Source organism: Salvelinus fontinalis, chromosome 33 (assembly GCF_029448725.1).
Source record: "Salvelinus fontinalis isolate EN_2023a chromosome 33, ASM2944872v1, whole genome shotgun sequence".
In the NCBI taxonomy this organism is placed as follows: Eukaryota; Metazoa; Chordata; class Actinopteri; order Salmoniformes; family Salmonidae; genus Salvelinus; species Salvelinus fontinalis.
The window spans coordinates 46,181,310-46,199,077 of record NC_074697.1 but is presented as its reverse complement, the minus strand read 5'-3'; positions in this window follow the sequence as shown (position 1 = coordinate 46,199,077).

Here is a 17,768-nt window from a genome sequence, read left to right as displayed (position 1 = left end):
ACTGCTCTAAAACCAATATAAAAAAGCCAGCCTACGGTTTGCAACTGCACATGAGGACAAAGATCGTACTTTTTGTAGAAATGTCCTCTGGTCCGATGAAACAAAAATAGAATTGTTTGGCCATTATGGCCATCGTTATGTTTGGAGGAAAAAGGGGGATGCTTGCAAGCTGAAGAACACCATCCCAACCGTGAAGCACGGGGATGGCAGCATCATGTTGAATATCCAAGATGGCATAGCAGTTCAGACGTCTTTTTTGTCCTCGTATTGTCGTGTCCTGTATACATATATATTTACACCTTTCTTCGCATATCTTTATATATTTTATTATCCAAGAACTCAACTACAAAAGCTTTCCTGCAACCCGCCTCACCAATTACAAAAAAAAAGCATTATTTACCTCAAATCTGAAAATCCACAGTGGAAGCTAGCCAGAGGCTAACCAGAAGTCGGCCGAAACTAGCCAGAAGCTAGCCGGAAGCTACCCAGAAGCTAACTAGAAGCTAGCCAGTAGCTGATCTGAAGCTGCCCAGAAGTTAGCCGGTTTGCTGGCTAGCGTTGGTGTTTCAGCTGCCCACGTTTTGTGGTCTTCAGCTATTCCTTTAGCTCTATAATCTATCGGCACTTTTGTGCAACGTGACTCGGACCGGAGCATACCGGGCCTATTTTTCTCAGTGTCCCTCAGTGTTTCAGCCGCAGGCTCTGGACGTTTGCACCTTGATTTCGCAGCTAGCTAGCTGCAAACCGTGTGACTATTGGCTTACGTCGATCCCGGAGCAAACTTAAATTATTCCGGAGCTAGCCAGCTGAGGAGTTCCATCAGCCATTCCTGGGCTACAGTCACCTATCCGGACCCGTTTTTTGTTGTTGTTGTTGTTGTTGCTGCAGATGCGGAGCCCCATCGGGCCTTCACGACTGACTGCCGACATTATCTGCCCGAGGGAGTTATCCAACTGGCACCTCCGTCGCAACGTTACCTGAACGCTCATCTGGGGCCCGCTAATCGTTAGCTGCCTTATCAGCTGCTATCTGAATAAGTTTATCGCACAATTTTTTCTTGGGTCACTATATCTATTTTGCCAATTGGATTGATCGACGGAAACGCACGAGGTGTCTAAAAATAGACTTCCATCCTATGCTATCTTGCTACCGATAGCCATCTACCCGGCCAGCTGTCTGGATCGCCGTGACCCCAACCAACCTCTACTCACTGGACCCTTATGATCACTCGGCTAAGCATGCCTCTCCTTAATGTAAATATGCCTTGTCCATTGCTGTTCTGGTTAGTGTTTATTGGCTTATTTCATTGTAGAGCCTCTAGCCCTGTTCACTATACCATATCCAACCTCTCAGTTCCACCACCCACATATGCGATGACATCACCTGGTTTCAATGATGTTTCTAGAGACAATATCTCTCTCATCATCACTCAATACCTAGGTTTACCTCCACTGTATTCACATCCTGCCATACCTTTGTCTGTACATTATTCCTTGAAGCTATTTTATCGCCCCCAGAAACTTCCTTTTACTCTCTGTTCTAGACGTTCTAGACGACCAATTCTCATAGCTTTTAGCCGTACCCTTATCCTACTCCTCCTCTGTTCCTCTGGTGATGTAGAGGTGAACCCAGGCCCTGCAGTACCTAGATCCACTCCTATTCCCCAGGCGCTCTCTTTTGATGACTTCTGTAACCGTAATAGCCTTGGTTTCATGCATGTTAACATTAGAAGCCTCCTCCCTAAGTTTGTTTTGTTCACTGCTTTAGCACACTCTGCCAACCCGGATGTTTTAGCCGTGTCTGAATCCTGGCTTAGGAAGACCACCTAACATTCTGACATTTTCATCCCTAATTACAACATTTTCAGACAAGATAGAATGGCCAAAGGGGGCGGCGTTGCAATCTACTGCAAAGATTGCCTGCAGAGTTCTGTTTTACTATCCAGGTCTGTTCCCAAACAATTTGAACTTCTACTTTTAAAAATCCACCTCTCCAAAAACAAGTCTCTCACCGCTGCCGCCTGCTATAGACCACCCTCTGCCCCCAGCTGTGCTCTGGACACCATATGTGAACTGATTGCCCCCCATCTATCTTCAGAGCTCGTGCTGCTAGGCGACCTAAATTGGAACATGCTTAACACCCCAGCCATCCTACAATCTAAGCTTGATGCCCTCAATCTCACACAAATTATCAATGAACCTACCAGGTACCACCCCAATTCCATAAACACGGGTACCCTCATAGATATCATCCTAACCAACTTGCCCTCCAAATACACCTCTGCTGTTTTCAACCAAGATCTCAGCGATCACTGCCTCATTGCCTGCATCCGTAATGGGTCAGCGGTCAAACGACCTCCACTCATCACTGTCAAACGCTCCCTGAAACACTTCAGCGAGCAGGCCTTTCTAATCGACCTGGCCGGGGTATCCTGGAAGGATATTGATCTCATCCCGTCAGTACAGGATGCCTGGATATTTTTTTTAAATGCTTTCCTCACCATCTTGAATAAGCATGCCCCATTCAAGAAATTTAGAACCAGGAACAGATATAGCCCTTGGTTCTCTCCTGACCTGACTGCCCTTAACCAACAGAAAAACATCCTATGGCGTTCTGCATTAGCATCGAACAGCCCCCGTGATATGCAACTTTTCAGGGAAGCTAGGAACCAATATACACAGGCAGCAAGAAAAGCCAAGGCTAGCTTTTTCAAGCAGAAATTTGCTTCCTGCAACGCAAACTCAAAAAAGTTCTGGGACACTGTAAAGTCCATGGAGAATAAGAACACCTCCTCCCAGCTTCCAACTGCACTGAAGATAGGAAACACTGTCACCACCGACAAATCCACTGTAATTGAGAATTTCAACAAGCATTTTTCTACGGCTGGCCATGCTTTCCACCTGGCTACCCCTACCCCGGTCAACAGCACTGCACCCCCCACAGCAATTCGCCCAAGCCTTCCCCATTTCTCTTTCTCCCAAATACAGTCAGCTGATGTTCTGAAAGAGCTGCAAAATCTGGACCCCTACAAATCAGCCGGGCTAGATAATCTGGACCCTTTCTTTCTAAAATTATCTGCTGAAATTGTTGCCACCCCTATTACTAGCCTTTTCAACCTCTCTTTCGTGTCGTCTGAGATTCCCAAAGATTGGAAAGCAGCTGCGGTTATCCCCCTCTTCAAAGGGGGGGACACTCTTGACCCAAACAGCTACAGACCCATATCTATCCTACCCTGCCTTTCTAAGGTCTTCGAAAGCCAAGCTAACAAACAGATTACCGACCATTTCGAATCCCACCATACCTTCTCCGCTATGCAATCTGGTTTCAGAGCTGGTCATGGGTGCACCTCAGCCACGCTCAAGGTCATAAACGATATCTTAACCGCCATCGATAGGAAACAATACTGTGCAGCCGTATTCATTGACCTGGCCAAGGCTTTTGACTCTGTCAAGCACCACATCCTCATCGGCAGACTAGACAGCCTTGGTTTCTCTAATGATTGCCTCGCCTGGTTCACCAACTACTTCTCTGATCGAGTTCAGTGTGTCAAATCAGAGGGTCTGTTGTCCGGGCCTCTGGCAGTCTCTATGGGGGTGCCACAGGGTTCAATTCTTGGACCGACTCTCTTCTCTGTATACATCAATGATGTCGCTCTTGCTGCTGGTGAGTCTCTGATCCACCTCTACGCAGACGGCACTATTCTGTATACTTCTGGAACCTTCTTTTGACACTGTGTTAACAACCCTCCAGGCGAGCTTCAATGCCATACAACTCTCCTTCCGTGGCCTCCAATTGCTCTTAAATACAAGTAAAACTAAATGCATGCTCTTCAACCGATCGCTGCCTGCACCTGCCCGCCTGTCCAACATCACTACTCTAGACGGCTTTGACTTAGAATATGTGGACAACTACAAATACCTAGGTGTCTGGTTAGACTGTAAACTCTCCTTCCAGACTCACATCAAACATCTCCAATCCAAAGTTAAATCTAGAATTGGCTTCCTATTCCGCAACAAAGCATCCTTCACTCATGCTGCCAAACATACCCTTATAAAACTGACCATCCTACCAATCCTCGAGTTCGGTGATGTCATTTACAAAATAGCCTCCAATACCCTACTCAATAAATTGGATGCAGTCTATCACAGTGCCATCCGTTTTGTCACCAAAGCCCCTTACACTACCCACCACTGCGACCTGTACATTCTCGTTGGCTGGCCCTCGCTTCATACTCGTCGCCAAACCCACTGGCTCCAGGTCATCTACAAGACCCTGCTAGGTAAAGTTCCCCCTTATCTCTGTCAGGACCCGGAGCGAGAAACAGTCACTAATAATCGGCAGAACCCAGAAGATGAGGCAGACACAGCAGTACTAAAGATGGTGGTTTAATAAAAGAACAAGGTCTTCAGGCAAAGAATATAAATACACAATGTCCAAAATAAAGCCAGGAGGCAAAATTGGATATCTTCAAAAATACAATGAAAATCCACAAAGTGGTAAGAACAGCAAGGGAAAAAAACAAACCTCAAAAGACTAATCCAAAAAACACAAGAACAAAACCAGAGAACCTCTGGAAATTCCAACAAGAGAAAATATATGTTCAAAACAAGGCTGGGGCTGGGTGCTAACATACAAACACTGAGCAAAGAACTGAGGAACACACAGGGTTTAAATACTAACTAAGGGAACGACATACAGGTGCAAACAATAATTAGAGCAAGAAAAAAAACAAAAGGTTCAAAACAGGTGCAATGGGGACATCTACTGACCAAAACCAGAACAGTCCTGGCCAAAACCTGACAATCTCAGCTCGCTGGTCACCATAGCAGCACCTACCTGTAGCACGCGCTCCAGCAGGTATATCTCTCTGGTCACCCCCAAAACCAATTCTTCCTTTGGCCGCCTCTCCTTCCAGTTCTCTGCTGCCAATGACTGGAACGAACTACAGAAAAATCTCTGAAACTGGAAACACTTATCTCCCTCACTAGCTTTAAGCACCAGCTGTCAGAGCAGCTCACAGATTACTGCACCTGTACATAGCCCATCTATAATTTAGCCCAAACAACTACCTCTTTACCTACTGTATTCATTTATTTATTTTTGCTCCTTTGCACCCCATTATTTCTATCTCTACTTTGCACTTTCTTCCACTGCAAACCAACCATTCCAGTGTTTTTTTTCTTCTTTTTTTTACCTGCTATATTGTATTTACTTCGCCACCATGGCCTTTTTATATTTTTATTTATTTTTTATATATTTTTTGTTTGCCTTCACCTCCCTTATCTCACCTCACTTGCTCACATTGTATATACTTATTTTTCACTGTATTATTGACTGTATGTTTGTTCTACTCCATGTGTAACTATGTGTTGTTGTATGTATCGAACTGCTTTGCTTTATCTTGGCCAGGTCGCAATTGTAAATGAGAACGTGTTCTCAATTTGCCTACCTGGTTAAATAAAGGTGAAATAAAAAATAAATAAATAAATGTTGTGGGGGTGCTTTGCTGCAGGAGGGACTGGTGCACATCACAAAATAGATGGCATCATGAAGAGAGAAAATTATGAGGATATTTTGAAGCAACATCTCAAGACATCAGTCAGGAAGTTAAAGCTTGTTTGCAAATGGCTATTCCAGATGGAAAATGACCCCAAGCAAACTTCCAAAGTTGTGGCAAAATGGCTTAAGGACAACAAAGTCAAGGTATTGGAGTGGCCATCACAAAGCCCTGACCTCAATCCCCCAAAAAATGTGTGGGCAGAACTGAAAAAGCGTGTGCGAGCAAGGATCCTACAGTACAAACCTGACTCAGTTACACCAACTCTGTCAGGAGGAATTAATTCACCCAACTTATTGTGGGAAGCATGTGGAAGGCTACCCGAAAAGTTTGACCCAAGTTAAACAATTTAAAGGCAATGCTACCAAATACTAATTGAGTGTATGTAAACTTCTGACCCACTGGGAATGTGATGAAATAAATAAAAGCTGAAGAATATCATTCTCTCTACTATTATTCTGACATTTCACGTTATTAAAATAAAGTGGTGATCCTAACTGACCTAAGACAGGGAATTTTCACTAGGATTAAATGTCAGGAATTGTGAAAAACTGAGTTTAAATGTAGTTGGCTGAGGTGTATGTAAACTTCCGACTTCAACTGTACATTAAGGTCATCCCTCCTCTTAAAAGGTATACGATTCTGCATATACAGTGCTACACCCCCACCATTTCTATTCCTGTCTCTTCTAAGTAGACTATATACATGAACGTTCATTTGCCCATCATTTACAGATGCATCCAAATGAGTTTAGGTTAAAGCTAAAACATGAATATTATTTATGTTGACCAACATAAAAACCTCATGTATTTTGTTAGGAAGGCTACATACATTAACCTGAGCCATATGCAGCCCTTTCCTTATCAAGTGGAGATCAATAGAGCATGTATTCATTATAGTTGAAGTTGTCATGATACACTACAACACACAAACTCAGATTTGAACAATGTATTCAAATAGCCAAGGAGTTACTCTAGAGTCCTGATACAGTTGCCAATTGATGTGAAGTTTATCCATCACCAAGGAGACTCATTGGTTCAGACAAGGCTTTTCTTTAATGATGGGATCAAGTTTTTTTTCTCCTTTCATTGATCTCTGTGGAGTAGTGATTTCTGAGTTATCTTCCTGATATGCCTACTGAAACCAAATCTCAACCAGGAAAGCAGTGGATTTTGGTTTAGAATCTCAAACAGGTTTCGGGTTTCTGTGTCTGGATATCTGTGCAATGTCGATGATAAGTTGGTGAAATGAGTTGAGTCATCATTACTGTAAACAGTACAGCCTTCTTGGACATCATACTGGCTGTGTGATTTATAGAGCTCTGTAATGTTTTACTACTAATTACTAAGCAAAGACAGTTCAGACGAGAAAGTGAGATTACAACAATCGGAATCAAATTCTTCCTACCTTATTATTGTCTATTTAACCCTTGTGTGGTGTTCATGTTTTTGTTGGGTTTTTAAAACAATACAGCCATAACAATTTACGTAAAAATGCTTAATACTTAGATGTTGACTTGACTATCAGTTACAAGTAATATAGACAGCAGACATGTTTAATATTTGCCATTTACCTCTGTTAGATTACATGTAATCAATAAAAGTGCAATTCTTTTTAAATAATCAAGACATGGGTGGAATAAATCATGTTTATCTTGAACAAATATAAATTAAATAAGGTTTTCATCACTATTGATGTTTATTGCTTTGAACTGAACAAATTGGAAGAACAAATTTTACATACAGGATATTATGGAAATGATTCAATTAAGTCCGGTCTACACACCACATGAGTTTTACTGTGTGTGTGTTGCAAGTGTATTTCTTGCACTTGATGTATGTGTACTGTGTCTTCCTGTTCTTCTTGGGTCCACACACATCGAAACACTTCTAATTGTTGCTACCGGCTGCAATCTAGAATGATGAAAACACTTAGTTCAGGAACTTTACTAACATCTCACTCACATATAGTTACAGCAGGCCAAGGTAGGAGAGTCAGACACACACACATGCAATAACATCTCTCACACTTACTTCCTGTATTGGAGTTGTTGGTTCTGTGGGTCGGGCGGATGGGGCACCAGCATCCTCCTCCTGAATTCTCCTCATGATGGCTGCAGAAGCTGGGGCCCTGGGGTAATGTTGCCTCCTCTGGATCTGAGGTCTTACCAATGCCTTGCCCAGCTCCTCGAGAAAGAGCCGTCTCGTTTGGAGCTTCCCTCTGTTCCAATCTGAGTTCAACGCCATCCAGATGACAAACGCGTTGTACGCCGAGATGTCCAAGATGTTGAAGAATATCACAAGTGGCCAGTGTAGGGTTCTTCTTTTGCAGCTGTAGCCAGTCACCAGCTTGTCTAAATTGTCCAACCTTCTTTTTGTGGCATTGTAATCCATTATGATTTCTGGTTTTTGACATTCCTGGCCACAGATTCTCCCATCCCTATGGAGCGTTACTGAAAACCAAATTTTTGCCATTCTTTGGCACGTCGGACACGAGGGACGTGTCGGCCATGAACACAAACTTAGAGGAATTAATAGGCCTGTTCCGTGTATTTTACAGCTGAGGTTGAAGCTCTGGCTTGTTTTTCCTTACTGTTCCTACCATTGTCAGCTTCCTCTTGAGGAGCTCCTGTCCCAGATTGTGCGAAGTAAAAAAGTTATAGCATGTGATGTTGTGGCCACGGAGTCCCTGTGTCATGTCCAGGACAACCCGCATCCCTTGGTTCTTCTCAGGGGCTCCTCCATCTGGCTTTGCTGTATACACTTGCAAGTTCCACGTATATGATGAAGCAGCATCACAGGCAGCCCAGATCTTGATTCCATATTTTGCAGGTCTTGTTTCTCGGTTATCGAAGCGGATAATCCTGAAAATAATGTGGAAGTTTTCCAGAGACATTGTTGCACAGAAAAGTTCTCTGCCAGAGAGAAATTACAAGATTATGTTATAATACTGTTATTGCATCAAATGGTTGTTTTATGCAACAGAATAGAGGGTTCTTATAACTCTATTGTTGAACTGAAAGTGGGCCTCTGGGGGGCTTAATGCTGACAGAAGATTTACAATGCTTTGGGTGATAAACCTAACAAGACCACATTCCATAGCATGAGTTGGTGTTTCTGTTCTATAAGGTACCATGGAGAGATGGATCGGGCCAGACCCTGGTCTCTACACAATGAGAACAGTTTTTACAGCAGATACTGTCTGCTGTGAATTATAAGTATCTTTCATACAAATCTTAACCTTGTGACCCATTCCATACATCTGTTGTTTGTCATGTAGACTGAAGGGGGTGCATCTTGGCTATACAAGACCTTTGTACCTTTGTCTTGGGGCTCTCAACGAATCATCTGAGAGTGATTCGTCCACCAGCAATCATTATCGCAGAGCACTCAATCGATACATTTTATATGTCAGTGTTGTATTGACCTGCTCCCTTATTAATAAGTGAATAAAGATTTAGTTTAAGTATAACTCTGACTTGTGTGATAAGTTTGTCTCTCCTCATTTGATAGTAAAGAAATTCACCACCAGACAGTTTCTGCATCCCACAGGGATTCTGTGGATTCCCCATTGGATCTGAAAACACCAGCAAGAATAATAACCCCAAAGTATGCATGTAAATGAGTTTGGTCCATCTCCTTCTATCTCTCTCCAAAAACACTAATCCCGTTTCCATGCCCTCTTCAAGGAGGTGTTCGACCAATTGGCTTCAGGTCGTCACACCGGGGACCACAGTTGTGACAGGGCCTTCGCTCCACCACTGAGTATGCACTTGAGTTCCGCACCATGGCTGCCGGCAGCGTATGGAGTGAACCAGCTCTCCTTACAGTCTACCGGAGGGGTCTTAATTGGGAGTTACAGACCGAACTGGCCTGCAGAGGAGATTTAACTGACCTAAACCAATACATCCGGATGTCCATATTCATTGGCAACCTACTGGTGGACCACAGACCTATACAGTCGCCCATGGCCTGTGAGTCTTCCATGCCCTTCTCTCGTCCACCACGGTCTAATAACCCTGAATCCATGCACCTCGGCTGCGCCCCTCTCACACCTGCCAAGAGACATCGGAGGTGAAAACCTGTGCCTCTATTGTGGAGAGAGTACCCCCTACTCAATAGCTGTCCGATTCGCCCCCCACGAAGGGATGACCACAACCCCTCCACTTCCTCCCGGGTAGGCATCTCAATGTTATTAAACATTACCAAAGAGCAGTTTGGGATCCCGGCTCTTCTTTCTGCTAATGGGGACACTCAGTTTGTGGAGGGACTAGTAGACTCGGGTGCCACAGGTATTTCCATTGATGGACAATTGGCACAACAGTTAAGAGTCAAACTAATCCCTGTTAATCCCGGAACTGGTCCTCTTGGAACTGGTGACTCACATGACCGAAAGTATCAGCTTCAGATTGGCCTCCTTCACGGTCATTAATTTAATGGTGTTGTCTTCGCCTAAAGAACTCCTCATCCTCTGTCACCCCTGGCTAAGCCTTCACGACTCTGCCATCTCCTGGCGACAAGCGGAACTGCTGTCATGGTCTCCCGTCTGTTATAAAACTTCTTATGGCTGGGGGCAGTATTGAGTAGCTTGGATGAATAAGGTGCCCAGAGTAAACTGCCTGTTACTCAGTCCCAGAAGCTAAGATATGCATATTATTAGTATATTTGGATAGAAAACACTCCGAAGTTACTAAAACTGTTTGAATGATGTCTGTGAGTATAACATAACTCACATGGCAGGCAAAAACCTGAGAAAAAATCCAACCAGGAAGTTGGAAATCTGAGGTTTGTTGGTTTGCCTATCCAATATACAGTGAGCTCTTGGTCATATTGCACTTCCTAAGGCTTCCACTAGATGTCAACAGTCTTTAGAACCTTGTTTGATGCTCCTACTGTGAAGAATGAAGGAAGGAGAGCTCTTTGAGTCAGGTGTCTGGCATGAGCTGACAAAGGAAGACAAAGGAATTCTCCGGTTGAAACATTATTGAAGATTTATGTTAAAAACATCCTAAAGATTGATTCTATACACCGTTTGACATGTTTCTACGAACTGTAATGGAATTGTTTGACTTTTCGTCTGACCTGCCGTCATGAATTTGGATTACTGGACTGAACGCGCACAAAATGAAGGTATTTGGACATAAATGATGGACTATATTGAACAAAACAAACATTTATTGTGGAACTGGGATTCCTGGGAGTACATTCTGATGAAGATCATCAAAGGTAAGTGAATATTTATAATGCTATTTCTGACTTCTGTTGACTCCAAAACATGGCGGATATCTGTATGGCTTATTTGGGCTCTGAGCGCTGTACTCAAATTATAGCATGGTGTGCTTTTTTAGCAAAGTTCTTTTGAAATCTGACACAGCGGTTGCATTAATAAGGAGAAGTTTATCTAAAGTTCCATGTTTAATACTTGTATCTTTTATCAATGTTTATTATGAGTATTTCTGTAAATTGATTTGGCTCTCTGCAAAATCACCGGATATTTTGGAAGCAAAACATTACTGAACATAACGCGCCAATGTAAACTAAGATTTTTGGATATAAATATGAACTTTATCGAACAAAACATACATGTACTGTGTAACATGAAGTCCTATCAGTGTCATCTGATGAAGATCATCAAAGGTTAGTGATTCATTTTATCTCTATTTCTGCTTTTTGTGACTCCTATCTTTGGCTGGAAAAATGGCTGGGTTTTTCTGTGACTTGGTGCAGACGTAACATAATCGTTTGGTGTGCTTTCGTCGTAAAGTCTTTTGAAATCGGACAGTGTGGTGGGATTAACAACTAGTTTATCTTTAAAATGGTGTAAAATACTTGTACGTTTGAGGAATTTTAATTATGAGATTTCTGTTGTTTTGAATTTGGCGCCCTGCACTTTCACTGGCTGTTGTCATATCGATCCCGTTAACGGGATCTCAGCCGTAAGTAAGAACTACTCAATCTACCCTGTCGAGCCATCTCTATAGAAGAATCAGAGTTTTTTACAATGTATCGAAATATTGTATTGTAATTCCCGCAAGACATTGTGTAGTGTCACACTACAAAGGGTAAAGAGTGCGAGAAAAGCAGGAGACAGGCAGATAGCCCCAAGATCTGTTTCACTGCCTATGTTTAAACAGCAGGCCCAGGGAGGAGGAAGACAGATGCATTTACAATTTAATGCATCCGTTAGATAAATAATACTAGCACATACAGTTACATTGGTGTAGAATAGGCTCTACTGTATTCACACTCTATTAGCATATCGTTGTGATTTTGTCAGGCATGATTTTCGGTCTTCGATCGAAAGTTGTATGTTGTACCTCGTTTCCCTTCTTCAGTGAAAAGTAGTTATGCATTCCCCATTCAATTCAGGTCGAGTGTGAATGTGTAGGCCTAGTGACAGTGGAAAAATCACATAAAAAAACCCTACATCAAGTGACGTTATTGTACTCCCTTATCGCCTACTCCCTTATCGACACAGTAAATAATATTGCCTATGTGCTTTCCACAATACGTTATCGACAAAATGTTATTATTTTCAAATAAATCAAATTAGCATTATCGACACAGTAGGCTGAAATATTCCCCCAACGATATCACAACTTAAATATAGCCTACTCACATCAAGGAAATCTTGGTATTCTTTTCATCTCTAAGGAAACTATCTGAGGCAGACACTCTCGAAAATTGCATCTGCCCGCTTGTAAAAAAAAATAAAAATAAAAATATCTGTGTCGCCGCCAAGCTCTCAAATACCGTGCCCGTCTCTCACTCTATGAACGGTCACTGCTATTCGCATTCCTTGGGAAATGGGAAAGCCTATGAACTCCTATATTCGAATGAAAACCATGGACACAACTCTTATTGGTTGTCTGGTGTAGGCTAGTGGGAACTGGTAACAACACCGTCTGTGATTGGCTAACAACATAGATCTGTATACAGTGAGATAAGATAACATACCTTGCCATGAGGTGTTGAAGGAAAGATGGATTACGTATAGATTGGACATAATCTTTTCTAGGACATTAGCGATAACAGGAAATACACAAGCCTGAGGCTACACTATAGCTCAAGGTGGCTACTTCGGAATGTCGGCTTGCAAGGGGAAAACGGTACATTTCTAACATTTAATTAATATAAATATTAACTATGCACCTTATGACTTTCATTAACACGCAGGCGTCACACAGATGTTAGTAAGGCGTTGGTATCACGTCATGTCAGTCAGACGTTCAACGGTAGGCGACAGCTACACGGTGGTACGGTTGCCTAGGCTTTATTATGTCTTTTATCACCCCCCATACTCCTCTGTCAGCTACTCTTTACAAGTGCGCGCACGCATTCTGACTCTGTGCCTGTCAAGTAACTCATAGAAAAAAGGGTTCCAAAGGGGTTCTTTGGCTGCCCCCATAGGATATCCATTTGAAGATTAGGTCCTCTACCACCAAATAAGATATTGAAATAATGATAAGCAATTCAAAATATATATTTTACTTGGTCACTCTTGAACTGTTTCTCGAACCACTTAAAATCTCTAGCCATGTGTACTTATACTGTGCAACTCTAGGTTACAGGCTAAAATGTTAAGAATAGTTGGCAAAAAATAAATATGAAATTGTATTACTGGTAGGGTAGGCTATGGTGTAACGGTAACAAAATAAAAAGAGATATATCATGATTATAAACATTTTAAAGTACGAGAGGTGGTCACCATCCTGAATATAATGAAAAGAGCTGTTTCGATGGGAAATCACGTGCTGAGGAATTTAGAATGTAATGATTGTCTAACCATCACCAACCACCTCTACACATACCACACATGGGAGGAATCAGCATTAAAACCTCTTAGTGATCTCTTCCCGCGCCAAACTCTTTAGCGGGATTGATTTGACAACATCTAGTGAAATTGCAGAGTGCCAAATTCAAACTACAGAAATATCAATATTCAACATTTACGAAAATATAAGTGTAATACATCAAAATAAGCTTAACTTCTTGTTAATCCAGGCGCAGTGTCAGATTTCATAAAGGCTTTACGGCAAAAGCAAACCATGCGATTATCTGAGGACAGCGCCCCGCATACAATCACATGAAAATCATATTTCAACCAGGCAGGTGCACCACAAAAGTACGAAATAGCGATATAATTAATGCCTTACCTTTGAAGATCTTCTGTTGGCACTCCAAAATGTCCCAGAAACATCACAAATGGTCCTTTAAATTCCCTCTTCATATCCCCAAAATGTCAATTTATTTGGCGCGTTTGATTCAGAAATACACCGGTTCCAACTTGCCCAACATGACTACAAAGTATCTAATAAGTTACCTGTAAACTTGGTCCAAACATTTCAAACAACGTTCCTAATACAACCTCAGGTATCGTAAAACGAAAATAATCAATCAAATTTAAGACGGGATAAACTGTTTCTAATCCCGGATAAAAACAACGTGAAGCGGGTTCCAGTTCACGCGCACCAAAACAGTACAGTCCACCAGGAGTGACACTTACAAAGAACAGCCCTACTTCTTAATTTCTCAAAAGAAAAACATCAACCAATTTTTAAAGACTGTTGACATCTAGTGGAGGCCATAGGAACTGCAACCGGTTCCTATTAAATAGGGCTTCCCATAGAAATCTATTGGGAAATCCTATGACTTCAATTTTTTTCTCCCCTGGATGGTTTGTCCTTGGGGTTTCGCCTGCCAAATCAGTTATGTTATACTCACAGACATTATTGTAACAGTTTTGGAAAATTTAGAGTGTTTTCTATCTAAATCTACCAATTATATGCATATCCTAGCTTGTGGGCCTGAGTAAAAGGCAGTTTACTTTGGGCACGGTTTTCATCCGTGCGTGAAAATACTGCCCCCTAGCCCGAAGAAGTTTAAACAGCTGTTTGATATCAAACACGATGTGTGGTCAATATCAGTCAAGAACATTGTACTCGTTTAGCATCTACTGGCATCCATGCATATACTACAAGCTCTCACAATCTCACTCAGAATTATGCTGCAATAGTTTGTGTCGGGGGGCTAGGGTCAGTCTGTTATATCTGGAGTATTTCTCCTGTCTTATCCGGTGTCCTGTGTGAATTTAAGTATGCGCTCTCTAATTCTTTCTCTTTCTCTCTCTTTCTCTCTTTCTTTCTTTTTTGAGCACCTGAGCCCTAGGACCATGCCTCAGGACTACCTGGCCTGATGATCTCTTGCTGTCCCCAGTCCACCTGGCTGTGTTGCTGCTCCAGTTTCAACTGTTCTGCCTGCGGCTATGGAACCCTGACCTGTTCACCGGATGTGCTACCTGTCCCAGACCTGCTGTTTTCAACTCTCTAGAGACAACAGGAGCAGTAAAGATACTCTGAATGATCGGCTATGAAAAGCCAACTGACATTTACTCCTGAGGTGCTGACTTGTTGCACACTCGACAACCACTGTGATTATTATTATTTGACCCTGCTGGTCATCTATGAACATTTGAACATCTTGGCCATGTTCTGTTATAATCTCCACCTGGCACAGCCAGAAGAGGACTGGCCACCCATCATAGCCTGGTTCCTCTCGAGGTTTCTTCCTAGGTTCTGGCCTGTCTAGGGAGTTTTTCCTAGCCACCATGCTTCTATACCTGCTTTGCTTGCTGTTTGGGGTTATAGGCAGGGTTTCTGTACAGCACTTTATGACATCAGCTGATGTAAGAAGGGCTTTATAAATACATTTGATTGAATTAGGCTTTCCTACATGTTTCTCAAACTTCAAATGACGTAGTTGTTCAAAATGGCACATTTCAAACTGTTTATGGTTCAGTTTAGGCATTAACTCAGAATTTTAAGGTTAGGGTCAGGATTAGGCATTAACTCAGAATTCTTAAGGTTAGGTATTAACTCCAAATGGTTAAGGTAAGGGTTAAGGTTTGGGCTAGGCTTAAAACAAAAACATCAAAAACATGCAACCTTTGGAACCAGAAGCAGATGCTTGCACCCATCCGCCATCCCTGTCCACAACACTCTAGCAAAACTGAAACCTACTAGAAGCTAACAGCGCTAACTGTTGCCCCTTGTGGCCGGTTTCCATGTCATCTCCTGACGTCCTCAGACATGGATGGACTTCGAATACTGACTTGTATCACAGGTGACCTGCCTGTTTATACAAACCGCTAATGTGCCCCTGTGGAACATCTACATTTAAAAAAACAATTATTAATCAATTTAATATACACCATCACAATAAATCCATTATTTCTTTTAGGCAGGTCTAAACATTATGATATTTATTTATTTATTTATTTTACCAGGTAAGTTGACTGAGAACACGTTCTCATTTGCAGCAACGACCTGGGGAATAGTTACAGGGGAGAGGAGGGGAATGAATGAGCCAATTGTAAACTGGGGATTATTAGGTGACCATGATGGTTTGAGGGCCAGATTGGGAATTTAGCCAGGACACCGGGGTTAACACCCCTACTCTTACGATAAGTGCCATGGGATCTTTAATGACCTCAGAGAGTCAGGACACCCGTTCAACGTCCCATCAGAAAGACGGCACCCTACACAGGGCAGTGTCCCCAATCACTGCCCTGGGGCATTGGGATATTTTTTAGACCAGAGGAAAGAGTGCCTCCTACTGGCCCTCCAACACCACTTCCAGCAGCATCTGGTCTCCCATCCAGGGACTGACCAGGACCAACCCTGCTTAGCTTCAGAAGCAAGCCAGTAGTGGTATGCAGGGTGGTATGCAAATATGAAGAAAATGTATTTCAAAAGAACAGAATAGCATATTCTGAGTTGGCCTACTGTATGTTATCTGGCTATGTGCCATTCCAATGGCAGCCTAGGCTGTAGGCTAGGTCATTTAGCACACAAGACATGCTTATAAATCCAGTGCCATTATTTTACATTACATGATTTTATAGTAAGATGAAAATAATTGAACTGAATAAAATAACAAGGATATTATTCCCATTCCCGAGTGCGCAATGTTGAGTTTGTGTTGAGCAGAAATGTTAAGCATAAAAGTAGTAATTTAAGAAAGGGTCCTAAACTCTTAATGTAGTTATTTCGCAACTTCAGTTGTGGCTGATACAAACCTTAGAATGTCTTAGAAATCAAAGCATTTACACTACATGTAAAAAGTTTTAGAACACCTACTCATTCAAGGGTTTTTCTTTATTTGCATTTTTCTACATTGTAGAATAATAGTGAAGACATCAAAACTATGAAATAACACATATGGTATCATGCAGTAAGCAAAAAATGTTAAACAAATCAAAATATATTTTATATTTGAAATTCTTCAAATAGCCACCCTTTGCCTTGATGACAGCTTTGCACAATCTTGGCATTCTCTCAACCAGCTTCACATGGAATGCTTTTCCAACAGTCTTGAAGGAGTTCACACATATGCTGAGCACTTGTTGACCGCTTTTCCTTCACTCTGCGGTCCGACTCATCCCAAACCATCTCAACCATTTGGTTGAGGTCGGGGGATTGTGGAGGCCAGGTCATCTGATGCAGCACTCCGTCACTCTCCTTCTTGGTAAAATAGCCCTTACACAGCCTGGAGGTGTGTTGGGTCATTGTCCTGTTGAAAAACAAATGATAGTCCCATTAAGCCCAAACCACATGGGATGGCGTATTGCTGCAGAATGCTGTGGTAGCCATGCTGGTTAAGTGTACCATAACACCTCCTCCTCCATGCTTCATGGTGGGAACCACACATGCGGAGATCAAATCAAGTTTATTTTATTTAGCCCTTCGTACATCAGCTAATATCTCGAAGTGCTGTACAGAAACCCAGCCTAAAACCCCAAACAGCAAGCAATGCAGGTGTAGAAGCACGGCGGCTAGGAAAACCTCCCTAGAAAGGCCAAAACCTAGGAAGAAACCTAGAGAGGAACCAGGCTATGAGGGGTGGCCAGTCCTCTTCTGGCTGAGCCGGGTGGAGATTATAACAGAACATGGCCAAGATGTTCAAATGTTCATAAATGTTCACAAATAATAATCAAGAGTAAATGTCAGTTGGCTTTTCATAGCCGATCAATAAGAGTATCTCTACCGCTCCTGCGGTCTCTAGAGCGTTAAAAACAGCAGGTCTGGGAAAGGTAGCACGTCCGGTGGACAGGTCAGGGTTCCATAGCCGCATCTCACAAAGACATGGCGGTTGGAACCAAAACTCTCCAATTTGGACTCCAGACCAAAGGCCAAATTTCCACCGGTCTAATG